At 47.4% G+C, this 15,221-nt stretch overlaps 1 protein-coding gene across 16 annotated transcripts in view; it reads left to right on the forward strand.

Annotated features, from left to right (window-relative positions):
• The first annotated feature begins 949 nt into the window (after nt 1–949).
• The window catches only part of SPATS2L (spermatogenesis associated serine rich 2 like), a 166,451-nt gene continuing 152,179 nt past the window's right edge, over nt 950–15,221 (forward strand). For 2 of the 16 annotated variants that reach the window (XM_014832461.3, XM_014832466.3), the window contains exon 1: nt 950–1,498. The gene's annotated coding sequence lies outside the window, so the exon portion shown is untranslated. Of the gene's footprint in view, nt 1,984–2,055; nt 2,258–15,221 lie in introns of those variants that run through there. The other 14 variants (XM_044768494.2, XM_070508327.1, XM_014832460.3 and 11 more) reach the window with 8 other exon arrangements.

The following is a 15,221-nucleotide window of genomic DNA, read 5'->3' on the forward strand; positions in this document are numbered from 1 at the left end:
AGCTTTTAAAAGCATGATTTCTTTTGCTAGATCCCTTAGCTTACTCTTCAAAGCTATAATTATTTTCTTTAGTTACTTTATAATCGTCTCTTCATGGACTAGGCCTCCAGTCCCGGTAGAGACTAGTTTTAGTCTAGTTTGTGGGATAGTGGCTACCACTACACTCCTATTCTATGTTTTTTTTTCCTCATCAGTTCAATGCTGTAACATTTTTGCTCTCAATAAACATACCAGTTATTCTTATGGCTACTACCTGCTTACTGGGAAATAACCCTCGAATGTAAAAGGCCATGTATGGGCTTCTGAAAAACCCTTTCTGCCCTCTGGTCATAGTCAGTACTCAAAAGGATTTTTCTTTCGGACTTTACTAAACAAGTTGGATTTGGAGGCCTGGGAAGATTATGAAGTGGTAGAAGAAAGGAATGAAGACTGAGTTCAATATTATTTCCAGCGTCCTTACCAAAAAAACCCAATAATTTCTAATTCATCTTAAAATTCTAATTAAGAGGAGAAACCCCTCAAAACTTAAGCGAATTATTTTGCCAGAGGACCTAAAAAGTGCATCAAATTCCAAGTCAAACTGTTACAAGTTACTTTTTCATCTAAATTTAATAAGTAATATGATGTTTATAGTTGATATTTACCCATACTAGGGCTTCTAGAAACAAGTTTTCCTGTGGCTGGCATAAGCGGCGCCAGATTTTGTAGAATTCAAACCCTGGCTCTACTATTTATCCTGTCCTGCCTCGGTTTCTTTATCTGCAAAAAAGGTCAAAAATGGTACCTAGTTTTAGGATTGTTTGAAGGATTAAATGAGTTAATACTCATAAAGCACTTAGAAATGTGTGTTAAATAAATTAGATGATTCATACACCCCTCCAGGGTAACAAGACCACCATCACAAGTCACGTAAGAAGATGAGTTCCTTTACTTTCTGCTCTTCTCTTCCTTATTACAGGCTGCGCTTTCTCAACAGGGGCACATTATGTTAGCAGATTTGAACTCTACCGGAAAGGTGCTTGTATTTTATTTCAAATTATGAATTCCTGAACATCGGATGATACACCGTTCTGCTGTACACTCAGCGGCCCCTTACAGTTCCGAGCGTGAGAGGCATAACTAACTCTGGTCTGCATATTTGTAAGGCGCTTTGACATCCAAGGAGCCGCGGAGAAACAGTTCCTGGCACTGAGAAAAAGGCAGGCTAAGTCACCCTTCTAAAAAGATAAACTGAATTGGAGAGCTGCCTGCACTTCACTCTACTGCCTCTGGAAGAGGCGTGTCATCGAAAGTGCTTCCATCATGAATAACGATTGAGAAACTGCCTTCACTCTCCCGACTACTGTACTCCCAGGCAGAAAGCTACGGGCTGGTGCCCGCCGCGTCTATCTGGAACTTGGCTACCACACGTTTTGAGCCGCCCATCCTCCAAGAGCTCGGCGTGAACAGGCAGCGAAACGGAGGGGCCAGGACACCCCGGGTTAGCCGCGTTTCTAAGGTCAGACCCAAGTCCGCCCCGGTTCTTTTTCCGCTCCCCGTTCCTCAGGTCAGTCCGGAATCGGCCGTCTTTGTTTACATTGGGAGCTTGGCTCGGCCCCAGACAGCATCCCCGCCTTCGAACAGCAGCAGCATCCTGCGTTCGTCGACAGCGCTGCGGGGAGCGAAGTTCATTCTCCTGGGCGCGGGAGGATGACTCTCCTGCAACACGTGCGGGCTGTGACAGTCTTCCCATAACAGGGGCAGTTCCAGAGAGGTGGACGTTTGGGGACGGGCGAGGAGGTTGGTGTGGGGCCGGCAAGCAAAGTGCGGAAGCTGCACGGGGATTCTTCTAGAAAGTGGGGTGGGAAAGCAGCTAGGGAGGGCGTGTGGAGGGAAGGGATCTGTGTCAGAACGTGCGTGTGAGCAGACACAAAACCCGAGAGAGGCGTGAGCGGCGCCGAGTGTGCGAGCGGGAGCGCGGGGCGCCGCTCGGCCGGGCGCCGGGTGAGTGACACGAGGGGCGGGCGGGGGCGGCGGCGAGGGGCGGGAGCGGCCTGCGCGGGGCGGCCGCCCGAGCGGTGTCGGCGAAGGAATCCAGCCCGGGCGAGCCGGCTGCGCCTCCGCCCGCCGCGAGCGCCGGCAGCGCGGGGCCCTGGCAGCGGCTCCGCTCAGCCCGCCCTCCCGCCGCAGGGGCCGCCGCCGCCGCCGCCGCCGCGCCTCCCCCGGCCCCCGCGCCCCGGCCCGGCCCGGGACAGCGCGGCCGGCGCTCGGCACGGAGGTAAGCGCGGACCCCGCCCGCGGGGCTGGGGCGGACGCGGCGGCCTGCGCGCCGGACGCGGGCTCGGCCGGGGCCCCGCGCTCCGCAGCCCCCGGGCCGCTGGGTGTGGCCCCGCTCGGCGCCGGCGCTGGTGGCGGCGCGGCCCGGACGCCTAGGGCGCCGTCCTTCCTCTCCCCGGGGCGGGCGGGAGGAGGCGGCGCCGGGCGGGCGCACATTTGCGTGTCCGGGGCCGGCGAGTGGCCGCCGCGCTCCGCTGGGGAGCCGCCCGCCCCGGATCTGAATCGGCCGCGGTCCCCGCCGGCCGTCCCCGCGCGAGCGCCCCCTGCCACTCGCAGGGCGGCGGAGACCCGCTGCCCGGCGCCCCGAGCCGGGGCCGCCGCCTCCGCCCGCGCCATCGCGCCCTCGGGGGCGGCCGGGGAGAGCGGCCCGGGGACTCGCCGCGATGGCGAGCGGGGGCCGGGAGGGGCCGGCGGGCGGCCGGCCGCGGGGCCCCGGAGTCCGCAGGGCGGCGCGGTCGGCCTCGGCGGAGCGCTGGAGCGCGGGACGGCGGTTGCGGCGCGGCGCGGGGACGGTGCCCGCTCGCGGCGCGCTCGGCTCCGAGTCCTCGCGTCTCCGCGCTCGGCCCCCGCGCGGCCGGCGCCCCCGGCTCCGTGGTTGGCCCGACTCCCCGCGGACGAGGAGGCGAGGGCTGAGGCTCCGCGGACGGGATGCGCCCGCAGCCTCCCGTCTTCGCAGGTGGAGGTTCCCCGGTCTCGGGGGCCTGGTGTGCGCGTTTGTGAACTTCACGAGCTTTCGGTTCCCAGCAGGCCCGGGGGAGCGGGTGTCACGGTTTCGGAGACCTGACGCTGGAAAGATTCTTCCCGTACAGCGTTATCCTTTGAGCGTTTTACAGAATCTGTAGCTGGAGAACTAGTGAAAAAGCTTGAACTTCAAGCACAGCCTTTTTTATTTTCATAAAATGTTATGTGTAATATTTTTCAGTTATTTAAAAAAAATTTTGTGTTGTATTAAAATCTTTTACCAGTTCTCTCACAAGTAAGAAAAAAAAAAAAACCTCTGAAATTTTAGATCCTGTGCAGAGACGGCGGCTCTATGCCAGTATTTGAAAGAGTGGGGTCCTGTGACCTTTGTGACATCGTTTTAGTTTGTCTTAAAGGAGAGATTTATTGCCGTTCTGATTTACTTTGTGTTCCAGAGATTAAGCAGATGTGCAGTATGGCAGGGAAAGAAGGGACAGGAAGTCAGAAATTGCTTCATTCTAGAAAAAAAAAAAATCAAGTAACAAATCCAGTTGTTTTGAAAGGTACTCTGAAAATAAAGACTAAAGTTGCCTTCTGGATGAAATATTTCATTGGCCTTATAAAATTGTATCACTTAAGCAGAAAGTGTGTTGTGTGGATGGGGACAATTTTATCAAGTGAGTGTAGCATTTAAAAATATCTGTGTGTTGGAACTCTAACTGGGGAAAAATCAACTTTGGGTATGATTTTCTCTTTGGCCAAGGCAAATACTGCTGCGGTCTCTAATTAGAGTTTTGGATTATACCCCCGCTTTGTTAAAACCTATTTTATGGAGCAGCAGAACAAAAAGTATGTCAGATTCTTTTTCTTTGTAGCTTTACACACACACACATACACACACACACAAACACAAACTAGGCTAGCCCCAAAGAATAATTTGCATAAAAATACAATCACTTGAATGCAGAGAATATTTAAAAGGATGGTAAACTCAACATTTGGAAAAGGAGTATGTTAACTGGCAATTTTCTTTCTTTCTTTAGTCCCTGCCTCTGAAAATATGAGATGATTTCCTAGGAATAAACTTGGTTTAATGTACTTATTTAGACAGGCAAAATCATGGGGACTCCTTTTGTATTCAGTTTGTTTTAGGGAGCCCCCTAATGAAAGTCATCAATCCATGGTTTCGGTGCTGCACTGGTTTTCAGGTGGTCGTTGTGGGGACAGGTGTCAGTCAGCTTGTGAAGCAGCCCTCCCACCTCTGCAGCGATTAGGGAAGGAGAATACTTAGCCCACACCATTGCGGTCTTGAAGTGCTGCCCTTCAGAAGGATCTCATAGATCAATTTTGCCATGCACATGCGAATACTTTCCATGAGAAGTTCAGCTTTAGAAATATCTCATTTTGGGTTCTAAGTTTTATCCATTTCTCAGTCTCTAATCATAGACCTTTGCTGTCATTAACAATGAATATTCATTTATGGCTTGTGTGTGGAAGTTGCCTAGGTGGTCTGCGTTCTGTTACCTTTACATAGTTTTAATCAGCATTTCGTGAGGTGAGCCAGGCCGAGAACTTTTGGTTACAGTCTCATAGAATGGAAGAAGTGGAGGTTGCTCGTGGTAAGGTCTGAGTTGACACTCCATGTCTCACACGTGATGGGAGAAGAGTGGGTTTCGTACACAGTGCTTGCTCCTGCCCCCGGTACTTCTTTCTCCTCAGCTTCTGCAGACCCTTTACTGTCATTTGACTGTCATAGTTGAATCGTATGGCTGTTAGAATTTTCCTACACAGAACAGTAGCTTTTACAAGCATGACACAGGACATGAGGGCAGATACGTAATATTGACAGATTTAAGTGATGGAGTCTGTTTATTGATCTCTGAATGATTGTGCATAATTCAGCTAATCGATTCATGCCACCACTGTTCTGTCTTAGAGTGTAATCGTACAATTAAAATATGATTTTCACGATAGAAGCAGTTAAAAACCTGGTACACATAATTATAGAAGAAAAACAAGCCTTTCTTTTCCTTCCCTCTTTTGAAGTAGTCTGCTGTGAAGGTGTTATTTCCTTGACACATCAGAATGGCTCATTTGGAGTTGTGATGTTTGCTATGTAAATAGGCTGTATGTTGAATTTCTACAGAAATTTCTTCCTTCAGTGTTGTGATAATGGGTAGGATCCCCAAAGTACCATAGCTAAGAAAAATAGTCTGTGAAGTGGTATTTCTCTCTGCTATTTATATCATTTCCGCTATTTTTGTTGAATAGCTAGTAGCATTATTTTTTAATAAAAATTTCTTAAATGTGATGGTGCTGTCTATCTTTATATCCTACAAACCTTTATCTCTGGCACTGACACAATCTCCATTCCCATTTATGCACCTGTTTAATGGACTTTTCATGGTGGATGTCCTGCTGACATGCTAAAGGCTATGTACCTGATAACAGACTTTTCATAGTCTCTGCTAACCCTGTCCCTTTCACAATGAGAAGACTTTCCTTTTCTTGATACTGTTGGTGTTCTCTTCATCACCCAGGCGTGAGACCTAGGAACCCGCTGACTCTTCTCTCATTCCTTCAGTAAAACTGAGCAACAAGTCCTGTTAACTCTTCCTTTGTACAGTTTCTCCAAGCCGGCCCCACACATCCTCCTCATTCCTCACTCTCCCTGCGGTGGCCCAGGCCCTCAGTGGTCACTGCTCCAGGATGATTAGAGTCGTCTGCATCCTGGTCTCTCTGTTATTGAGTATTCCCCATTCTGCGCACTTCCACCACATTCACCCCTAACTCTCTTCTCCAGGGGTTGTCTCACGGGAAGGCTGCGTAGAGCTCAGGTTGATCTGATCCCAAAGCTGTCCGCTAGTTCACGTACTTTCCACGCCTCCCGCCCATTGCCTTTGGCATAAAGTCTGACCTCTCAACCTGGTTTTAATGTGCCTCACGCTCTTGCCCCAATTTAACTTACCAACTTTAATTTCTGCTTCTTTCCAACATGAACCTTCTGTTCCTGCTGATTGGATCTCACTGTCCTTCTAAGATGACTTTGTACCCTTTTGTTCGTACTCTGCCTTTTAGATGCCTTTTCCTTTCCCTCTGCCCTAACCACCATCTCCAAGTTCAGGTCACCTGCTCTGATCTTGTTTCTCTCATTGGTTTCTTCCTCTCTGCCCTTTTGTCTGCATCATTCCTTCAGACCACCAGACACTCTGACACCAGCTTGTGCTTAATCCTTGCTTTCCCAGCTGGATTGCGAGCTCCTCCAGGGCACTGGTGTACCTTGTGTTCCATTTTTGAAACATCGATAGGCCCTTGGGCACGGCAGGCACTTGATAAGGATATCTGTAGAATTGATAAGCCAGAGGGTGAATTTTTTAAATGGTGGGCTTTGATAGTGCCTGTATGCTGCTCACCATTGTGTGCCCAGAGCCTAGCTTGCAGCCTGACATCTCGTCCTGACCTCTGTAACTGTTTGTTAACATAGAAATTAATGTTGACATTGGATAAAAGGGACGGGCGTTTGAAGGAGGCATCTGTCAAGGAATTTTTTCCCCTTTTGCTACTGTGGTTCTAATCAGCCTCTCCATTCATCAGCTGTGAGCATTCTGAGGCCTGGCACTTTCCAGAAAAAGTAATGCTGGAGGCTGACAGTTGTGAGTTGGAATTAAGGAGGCTGTCGTTATTTTCAGGTGGCGTGATGGGTCCCAGTAGTGAGCAAAAATAGAAGCGTTCAGGCTTTATGTCAGTGTTTTACACATTAAACAATTAGGGTAGAGTTCTCAGTTATATGAAAGTGCAGCTAATTGGCCCTAAAATACCAGATTTTATTGCAAGGCTGCCCAACCTTTTCATTTAAAAGCTTCTTTGTGGGGCTGGCCCCATGGCCGGGTGGTTAAGTTCACGCGCTCTGCTGCAGGTGGCCCAGTGTTTCGTTGGTTCGAATCCTGGGCGCGGACATGGCACTGCTCATCAAACCACGCTGAGGCAGCGTCCCACATGCCACAACTAGAAGGACCCACAACAAAGAATATACAACTATGTACCAGGGGGCTTTGGGGAGAAAAAGGAAAGAAAAAAAAGAAAAAAAATCTTAAAAAAAAATTAAAAATTAAAAAAAAAATAAAGTTTTAAAAAAAAAGCTTCTTTGTAAATAAAAACATAGTCATCTGGGGGTGAAAGGTGAGGTAGGCAAGAGTTGCCATGCCCATCAGATTGTACTTAGGACAGAATCCAATTCTTTAAACTTGGAATAAGACTCACTTTGTACAGGCGCTGTTTTTGCCAGGAAGGAATTTATAGTCTAGCAGGAGAAATAACACATGTATCCCTAAGACAAAGATCTAAGAGAGCTCAGAAGGGAAAATGACCTTCTGGTCGAGGGCAATGGGGCCCTCCTAAAGAGACAGTTGTTTGAGCTGATTATTGAGAGGATTTGGGTAAGATTTCAATAGCTGTTATTGGGAATGCGGGGGTGGGAAGGGTGACGGGGTCAGGGGGAGTGCAGGGCAGGCGTTCCGGGATTTTTGACTCCTCTTTTACTCGGTTACACTGGCCCTGCTCCTGGGCTGAACCTCCGCTAGGGCTCTCCTGGGCATTGGTGGTCTGCAGTGTTCCATAATGAAACTTACAGGATATACACATTCCTGCAATAATTATTTTTGGTGCCAAGTGCTGAACTGATCATGACATAAAGCACAAAATAAATCTTGTAAGCAGTAAAACCATTGCATTCCTGGGTAGCATCCAGCTCGCTTAGAATGCTCAAAAAGGCCTCCTGCAGTATGGAAACACCACCAATGAAGGTTGAAACTTTCATAGTAGTGTTAATAGGGAGAGGTCAAGAAGCCAGCCATCTGTGGGACACTGCACCCAGCAGGACTCAATAAACGAGTGAACATGCTAGAGAACCCTAGTTCTGATTCTGTAGAACTACCCCCATGGACTATAAAACCAGGACTGATGGGTGTAAGTTTCAGAGAGACAGATTTGGGGTCAGTATAAGGAAAGTGGTCCTATTGTGGATTGTGCTGTTTCATGAGGTGGTGAGCCCCCCATGACTAAATGTATTCAAGCATAGGCTATACCAGGCAATGTCTCATCTAAATACATCCATTATCTCCTTTCTTCCTCAAAACAATGCTGTGACATATATACTCTTATTGCCCTCATTTTACTGAAGAGCAATACCGAAACCTAAAAAGGTTGAGTAGCGAGTGCTTGTAGAGCAGGTGTCAAATGTAGGCAGTTTGAGGGCAGTGGCTGGATGTGCACCTTCAGGAAGAAAGGATACCAACCTCAGATGCCCATTGGGGTTTTTAAGGGCCCTTCCTAACACTACTATGGATTCTTTATTCTCCTTAGGGATCAAGATGCTAATTGTTGCAAAGCACTAATTCATTATCAGCAGTACTCAATTCCCAGAAATTCAGGACAAAGTGAATACAATTATCATCATTATCATGATAGTGATCACTTATTGATCATCTCGTTTAAACCTCAAGGTAGGGATTAAGTACCCTTTTAAGAAGTGGATAGTGGGAGCCGGCCCAGTGGCATAGTAGTTAAGTTTATGCACTTCGCTTTGGCAGCCCAGGGTTCATGGGTTTGGATCCCTGGTGCAGACCTACACACCGCTTATCAAGCCACACTGTGGAGGCATCCCACATATAAAATAGAGGAAGATTGGTGCAGATGTTGGCTCAGGGACAATCTTCCCCACCAGAAAAAAATAAATAAAAGGAGAGTGGGTCAGGGAAGTTAGAAAGTTACATAACTTGATGGATTCTGCAGAGTTGATAAGTGGCGGATGAATGTGTTTGCTGTCTGACCCCCTAAGCCCTGACTTTTCTTGTACTACCCTGTGATGTAATGCTCAGTGATACTGAAAATATTCACCTGTCAGTTCAGCCCCAATACCGGCCAATCAGAGAGGACACCGACCGGTCAGAGAGGCCACCGGCTGTAAGCAACCCCGTGGCTCTCCCGTGATGAGCTCACGTTGGGGAGGTTAGGTGAAGTCCAGAGGTGTGGGAGGGCTTGGGGATATAGCGGGACTGCAGATCTGGAGCTCCAGAAAACCGTGACTTCTCTCTGGGTTCAGCATTTATCTGATTTTATATGTGATACGTAGTACTATTAAAGAAAAAATGCCTTCATGCATAATTATATTTCATTTATATTTCTAAATAAGGAAAAATAGTTTTGCGATGGTGATGTATCTTCCTTATAAATGGCAGGATCTTCCTCCCCACTCCTTTTCCTCCCTTCACTCTCTTCCACTCTGAGGCTGATATTTCTGTCTCAACCTACCTTTTCTTGAAGTGCATAAGTGTGTGTGTCATCTTTTATAAAAATACAGGACGACACACCAGACAAATAGCATCCCCTTGGCCTCTTCCCTTTCAGTCTGCTTATGTTGCATCTCACTCCTGGTCCTGGAAGGCTGCTCCTTGAAGGACGATTCCTCACACAGGACCTGCACCTCCCACCTGCTTTCCTCTCCAACCCTCGACAGCCCTGTCCTCTCATACCGGCCCTCTGTCCTTCAAACCGCCAGAGCCGTTGTCCAGGATTCTCTTCTTCTGATTCTTGACCATGTGGGGCATTTGGTGTGACTGATCTCTCTCGGCTCCTTGAAGCTTGGCTGCCCTGTTTTCCGAGTGCTTCCCTTCTCCTGGTTGTTTCCTGCCGCACGTGCTCAGTGTGAGACTTCTCTGTAGGTTCCTCTCCTCCTCCCAGACCTCAGCATCCTCTCTAGTTCACCCTTCAACCCTGGCCTCACTCTTCTCATTTGCCCTGGGGCGGCTCACCTTCTGTTTTCTTCTGCTACTGCCTATATGTCATTGATTCCTAAATCTGCAACTCCAACCTTGAACCCTTTCTTGACATATGTTCCTGATATCTTAGAAAACTCAAAACCCCACTTCCACAGCCAGCATATTCCTTCCATGTTCTCTGTCTCAGTTAATGAAACCTCCTTCACTAAGTTTAAAATCTGGGAGTTGTTCTAGATTCCTCTCCTTCCTCAGCCCTGCATTCCACTGATCACCATGCCCTGTAGAAGCTGTCTTCTCACACTCTTGAGTCGAGTCTGCCCCCTCCGTGGCCGCCCCGGTTCAGGCCCAGCCTCCTCTTGAGGATGACTGCAGTAGCCACGTGGCTGGTCTGTCCGCCTTCTGCCTGGCCTGCCTCCAATCCGTTCCCCACACTGCTGCCTTTCTAAAAGGCGAATGTGATCACGACTCTGCTGCTGAAAATCTCTCAGCAGAGTCACTGCTCCTCCAGCATAAAGTCTCAGCTCCCTAGCATGGCACAGAAGCTCCTTTGTGATCTGGGCTCTCCCTTTGAGTGTGATCGAAGTCTTCTCTAATGACCCTGGTCCCCATTGTCCACCCCTGCCCATAGCATCCCTACTAAGGAAATGAGTTGTTACAGGAAAGGGAATGAGAAAAGGGATGGGAACAGAGAAGAGGTTATGGAACTATGCTATCTGGTACTGTAGCCACTAGCTGCATGTGGCTACTGAGCACTTGAAATATGGCTAGTCCAAATTGGGATGTGCTAGAAGTGTAAAATACACACGGGTTCAGAGACATTATATGAAAAAAGAATGTAAAGTATCTCAACAAATTTTAATATCGAGTACATTGTGAAACATTAATATTTTGGCAATAGTGGGTTAAATTAAAATATATTATTAAAATTAATTTCACATTTCTTTTTACTTTTTTTTTTTTTTTAACGTGGCTACCTAGAAATTTTTGAATACCTGAGTGGCTCACGTTATAGTTCTATTGGACAGCTTGTTATAGAGCCTCTCATGCCCAGGAGAGGCATTCTATAGGAGCCAAGCCCGTGGGATTTTTGAATGATTAAGTCAGCCCTATAGGTAGAGAGAATCAGCAATTGCTCAGTTTCTTAAATCCAGAGGAATAAAGTGCTTTAGATGAGATTGAGAATCAGAGACAGATTGTGAAAGCTGCAGCCAGGAGTTGTACAAACAGGGTGCGCAGAGCTGAAGTCGTGATGAAAGCACGTCTGTCTCCCAGGCCCATACAGTCACTGCCAGGAGTGGGAACAGGGGTACTCGTGTGATGGAGGGAAGATTTGGGATAGACAGGAGGGGCCAGGGAAGGACAAGTGGAGTCACCTCCCCGGGGGCCTTCCTACGTTCGAGGCACCAGGTGGCACACCGAGAGCCACTCCTAGGTCTCTGAGATCCCCTCCCACCACCCATCCTTCCCAGGGGGCTCTGTCACAGCTCCCCACTGCTTAGCTCTAGGGTCCTGAGCAAGTTCATGAATCAGTGGGTCTTGAGCCTCAAGAACATGTACTTCATGTGCATCAAACTAAATGACGTGCCAAACACCTGGTAAGTGCTCTGCAGAAGTTAGTTATGCCTTAGGAGGCTGAGGGCAGCAGCCTCGGATCACTTGGCCCACAAGGCTTTGAGGGAGGGCATATGGGGTCTCAGAAAGACCCAGAAGACAGTATGCTGTGAGTCTGACAGGCAGCGTGACTCAGGGCGGTCTTTCCTAGTCGTTTGCATGCTGTGTTCTGTTGAGCTCTCGGCGCTTGTTTTTATTTGCTTTACATATTAGGCATTTGTGTAAGATTCTCTTAAGGGGAAAGTTTCTTGTGCTAAAAATAGAAGTTTGAAAGTCGTACATCTACAGAATCTGGCCTGAGCGGAGTGGTGACCACCCTGGTGTGGTTATTTCTCCCCCACCTGTGGGATGTGGGACCAGAGTCGGCCCTTCGCAGGGGGATCGGCTTCCTCACGTCTGTACCTTAGTGACTTCATCAGATTGACCACGTGTTTGCCTCGCTCGGGCAGTTTATCCAGGAAGCTATAGCTCAGCCTCATTCTTGGGTAACTAGTTTTCACTTTGTACCCCGGATTCTACTTTGTCTCCCACATTCCTGAGTCCCTGCTTTGGGTTCTTGTGTAGGAACCCCAAGTTGCCTTGAGCAAGGGTCCCATCATGTATCTCCAAGCCTTCTTGGGACAGTAGTCTTGTCTCTGAGCTCAAGCCCTAGGATGAGTCCCTGCTGTTCCCTTTCAGGCCTCTTCAATACTGACAGCTGCCAGTGATGGGCAGGAAACTCAGTTAGTTTAGTAGATATTTGTGGAATTGAATATCTTGCCTGGATACTGGCCATTCCCTGGTTCCAGACCACTGACACCAAGCACTGCTTGCTAGTTGGCTCCCCAACTGGTCTCTGGGTCCTGTTTGTACCATATGTACAACTTGGGAGGAGAAGGGGGAGGCAAGCATAGGCTGATTTTCCTAAATGATGATCCCCATCTTTCTTTGCCTCCAGTGGGAAGGCTGGTCTTAAGTATGGATGAGAAGGCTGCTGCCTTTGTGGTGTGATTTCTGAATGCATACTGCTCGAAAGGGCACTTCAAATATCAGCAGTTTCTCTTTCCTGCGCACTGATATGCGAAAGTCTATATTATAAAAACTCTGTTCCCTTTCCTAAGACCAGGATGGTTTAGAAGAAAAAGAGGACACGCTTTATTGCTTGAAAAACCTGGTTTTAACTCATGTAATTGGCTGGCTATATGAACTCGAGCAAATTATTTAATCTTCCTGAAACTCAGTTTTCTCATATATGAAGTGAAATTAATAATACCTGTTTTGTTATGATTTTCTTATGAGTAAATAAGACATAAAGTGCCCAGCACCAGGGCCTACAATGCACATGCCGTGGAAGGGGTAGCTTAGATTTACAGGCGTGTGCTGCTAGTGAGGAATCAGTTTATAGACCCTCCTCTGGGGCTGGTGCGATAAGAAACCTGGGTCACAGGGCCCAGATGTCACCCATCCCAGAATGAAAAAGGACCAGAAGGAAGTGGCCTTCACGTTTTGCTTCCCGCCAGTCCTGCCTGATGGTTTGCATTCGTGAAAATATTCATCTGGGATTGTGAGCACAGCATGAAGCCGTGGAAAAAGGGCTTGTTTACATCCTCTGCCAGGACGAAATAAGAATAAACAAAGCAAGTTTTTGAATCTCTGAATAGTCAGGTGCACTGCCATCAAAATCAACTTATTTCTGTTCTTTGCTGATAAATCACAAATAAAGGAAGCCACTAAAATACCGTGAAAAGGGAGATTCACATACACATTAGACACTGGGGGCAGGTTTCACACTCATTTTGTTGGAGCCATTCTTCCCTTGACTGTGGGTGTTTGGGAAGTCCTTTTGTTGTAGCCTTTGTTGCTTGCAAGAAGCAGCAAGCACCGCTTTAGCGTACTGAGGAAAGAATGGTTTGATTGGAGGCAGTATTGTTCTCATTGTGGGCTGACTTTCATACATTACAGTCCTTGCTAATACATAACCGAGAAACCCCACTTATTGAAGTGCCGTACACAGCAGTGAGATGGTCTCATCTGACATACTGCCACTTCTGACTGACGAGGGTTTGTTACAGGAAACTATAATTTTTAAAGGGGCAAGTGGAGGATGTTATGCTGGCTACTCTGACTGCTGATGTCTTGATCTAGACGGCCTTTGACCTTTCTCATGTGTTTCCCCTGTGGAGCCTGAATGGTGGACTGGGCTCAGTGTGTGCATCAGACTTCCAGAGACTTCCTTGACTCTTGATGCAATTGATCATCCCACTGTAGTACCATAGCCTCAATATAGTGTCATATTAAATTTGTGAACACTCAAGGAGAAAATGTAAATCTGCTGCCTCAAAAATTAAAAATAAAAACATTAAAAATGTTATTTAGTGCTGGTTTGTGGCATTGAATATATGAACTCATTTATTGTTTGGGTAGTCCCAGAGCAAGAACTGTTTCAGCTGCAATGGAGGATATCAGCAAAGGTTGCCATGACAACATTAATTTGTAATTTCCAAACTTTGGTAGATTTTCACCTTCTGGACGCTTCTGGATTGCATTTAAATTTATAGTTATTTCTCATTTATTAAGATGAGGCGTATTTAGACATTGCTTACATAAATGCACTAGAAGTGTCTTCATGAAAGTTACTGATGTGAAATTGGAAGCATCGAATGTGGGTGTTGGAAAGGGATAGTGGATCCTATAGTCTGACATCTCCCCAAATGCAGGAGTCCCTTCCGCAGTGTCCCGGTCAGCTGGCTGCCCTTTGACCCCTGCCAGGAATCAGGAGTTAACAGTTTTGCGATGCTGAGAAATTCTGCAGACACAGTCTTCAGTGCTCCTCGATCTTAAGCCTCTTTAGATTTGGACCTTGTCTCATTTGTGGTTGGACCAATACTTGTTATCAAGCACAGGTGGATAGAAACACTGACATCTGCGTCCCTGCAGCTTCGCCGTTGGTCTTGCCTTTGGAGTGCCACAGAGTAGTGGGCACCTCCCGTGTGTGGGAGCTCTTCAGATGTTTGACCATAGCCATTGTTTCTCCTACGCCAAGTCTGCTCTTTTCAGGGTGACGAGTCCCCGTTCTTTCACCTGAGATTTCCCATCCTATTTAACACTCCTCAGGGCACCGCCACTCTGCCCGTGTCACTTTACAAGTGACATCTTGAACTCAACACCCTACTTCTGAGCTCTCTGAGCCGTGGAAACACGGGACCGCTGATCACTCCCTTGTTCGGGCACCTGCTTGTGTTTATCTAGTCAAATATCGGGTGGACCTCCATCTTAAAAGTCTATATCCAAAGTCGAATAAAACTCCAAGTCCTTTTCTTCGCAACAGCTGCAAAGCCAGGCGTCCGTCCTCCTGGCCTTGGGCAGCTCCCTGTGGGCTTTCCCTTTCCCCTCGTCACATTTTCTCTCTTCCTGTCTATTCACTTTTCCTCTCTATCCAGACGTTTTTGAATTCTATTTCAAAATTCAGCTTGTTTGTTGGTACTTCTTTCCCTTATTTATCAGTTACACATTTGAGAATGATGCTCTCTCTGTCGTTGATAAAATGTCAACCAAGACAGGCCAAAGATAGAGCCCTGTGACTTTCTACAAGATGCTTCTTGACATCAATACATGAATTTTGTTAGTGGTCGTTTTGGCTAGTTTGATCATCTTTCACTTGTGTTACTTTCTTGTCAGGAAAGACTTAGTCAGACGGCATCGTTGTTGACCCTCTCACTGCATAGAAGAACCTCTATTAGGAAGTAAAGAGAGATTAATTTGGACTAACTTTTAGGTTGCGTTAATTTTTCTCTTGAAAAACTTACTAAAACGCCTATCTAAATAACCTTATGTTTAATATATTTTAAAAGAAAATAA

This window comes from Equus asinus, chromosome 4 (genome assembly GCF_041296235.1).
Source record: "Equus asinus isolate D_3611 breed Donkey chromosome 4, EquAss-T2T_v2, whole genome shotgun sequence".
Classification (NCBI taxonomy): Eukaryota; Metazoa; Chordata; class Mammalia; order Perissodactyla; family Equidae; genus Equus; species Equus asinus.